This window comes from Ipomoea triloba, chromosome 11, assembly GCF_003576645.1.
Source record: "Ipomoea triloba cultivar NCNSP0323 chromosome 11, ASM357664v1".
Taxonomy (NCBI): domain Eukaryota; kingdom Viridiplantae; phylum Streptophyta; class Magnoliopsida; order Solanales; family Convolvulaceae; genus Ipomoea; species Ipomoea triloba.
Genome location: NC_044926.1, coordinates 17,703,192 through 17,705,616, shown reverse-complemented (window position 1 = coordinate 17,705,616; position 2,425 = coordinate 17,703,192).

Sequence of the window (2,425 nt, the reverse complement as noted above, 5' to 3'; positions counted from 1 at the left end):
TAAATATGGTAAGTCACACTATATTTTGAGTATAAATTATTATAACTATGAATATACCATTATTATTATTATTTAAAAAATGATAGCAATATATATGTACTTTTATTTTGTTATAGATTCTATTACCATTAAATTTGCTATATAAACTCTTTGATAAACATGGTTTTGGAAATCGACTCCTATGCAAAGAGGAGAAACAATGCGTAGAAATTGACATCAAATATGAAGGCTTCATTGCTCGCTAGCAAATCCAACTCCAACAGGTTGGCTAACTACCTACCCTCCTGTAGTCCTGCCATTCTATTTCATATACGCATGTCTCCTTCACTAATAAATTTCATATTCTTAAGCAACCTCTAATGCGTAATATATGGTATAGTCATATTACTTTAATTGCTTGACCTTTTTCTACTTCTAGATGGCTCGTCAATAGCATAAACCAATCCCCGAGAACATTGATTATTATTCTATGACCACTTTGTCACTTGAAGCACGTGAGAAACTCTCAAAGGTATCATTCTATTTTTTTTTTTTTTGAAACAAAAAGGTATCCTTCTATAATGACTCATTGATGGTTAATATCCTGCCCGATACCTGTCTATGCATTCTAATTGTTATCATCTCGACGCAATACCATCCTATTAAGCAAAACAAAAGGCAAAGGTCCTAAAACCATTCATATGTCAGTTTATGTACACACATGTATATATAAGTTTGAGTTTGTCATTCTGTCCCAACGTTAATTGGAATACTCAAAAAGAAATTGTCAAGCCATTGACATACAATGTGTTCTTTCATATAGGTCATGCCTCAAACCATTGGGCAAGCAAGTAGGGTAAGTGGAGTAAATCCTGCCGATGTTGCAACACTTGTTATCATTCTTGAAACCGACAAAAGGAAAGCCCAGGAGCTTCTTAGGCAACAGAAAACAACTCTTCTTCCCACTGTCCTTGATGTAGGCGACAAAGTTTCTAAGAATCCTATTAAAGAGTCGGTGTGAACCTGAAATCCACTATCTGGCAGTGGGGTTCGATTTTTGTGGGTGACAGCGGTGTCTAGTTGTCATACTTCTATGGAGAAGGGTGGTTCTTCCTATGTAAACATTGATGCTTTCATCAATGAAAAATAACAGTAACTGAGAGAGATGAAAGTTGGTGTTTGTGGCTGACTAGGTTTCTTCGTGTATTTATAGCCATAAAGAGAGAGAGGCAGAGTTGGGGATAGAAGAAGAAAACAAATGGTAGTCCTTCACATACATGGATTAGGGAGGCTATTTCAGCCCTAAACAATTCTGCCTCTAATAAGCCAAATTAATTAAGGGNTTCCCCCAAAAAAAAAAAAAAAAAAAAAAAAAGAATTACCTCTCTAGGTTCAAAAATGATTCTGGTGTGTGGGTGGAGGGTGATGGTTTGGGTTCTGTTGTGCTTGATTATTATCATAATATTTTTGCATTAAATGTTGGTACATCCTCTGGGATTCTTTGTTTGATTCCATTAATCCTAGAGTCTCGCAGAGTCAGAATGACACTCTCCTCAGGCCTTTCGAGGTTGAGGAGGCTAGGGCTGCTTTATTCTTCATGTTTCCTGATAAAGCCCCAGGCCCAGATGGGATGAATCCAGGGTTCTATCAGCAGTTCTGGGATGTGGTAGGCGGTGATGTTTCGTCCTTTGTGGTTAACTGTGTCAATAGTTGCTCTTTCCTGGAGGGACTCAATGACACTAAAGTGGTTTTGATTCCGAAGAAGACTTGCTCGGAGGAGGTGTCTGACTTGCGTCCTATTGCTCTGTGTAATGTTGTCTATAAGATAATGGCTAAGATGGTGGCTAATCGAATGAAACCCCTGCTAGATGAAGTGATATCTGATTAACAGAGTGCTTTTATCCCTCATAGGTTGACCACTAATAATATTTTGGTTGCCGCGGAGGTTGGCCATTATTTGAACAGGAAACAGGGTGGTAGAGTGGGTGGGGTGCCCTCAAGCTAGACAGGCTAAAGCTTACGACCGAATGGAGTGGTCTTTTCTCCGTAAAATGCTTTTGGCATTGGGATTTGCAACTGAATGGGTTAATCTGGTAATGTTGTGTGTCACCACGGTTTCATATAACATCCTAGTTAATGGAGAGGTTGTTGGTCAGGTTACTCCCACTCGAGGTATTAGGTAGGGTGACCCGCTTTCACCGTATTTGTTTATTATTTGTGCGGAGAGACTCTCTTTGTTGCTGCAACAGGCCGAGTCACGTGGTTTGTTTCATGGTTGTAGAGTTGCTAGAGGGGCACCATCGGTCTCACATTTGTTTTTCGCAGATAATAGTCTCTTGTTTTTCAAAGTAACTAGTCAAGAGGCTGGAGTATTTAAACATTGCTTGAATAAGTATGAGAGTGTGTCAGGGCAAGCAGTGAATTTTCACAAATCGAGTGTGTGTTT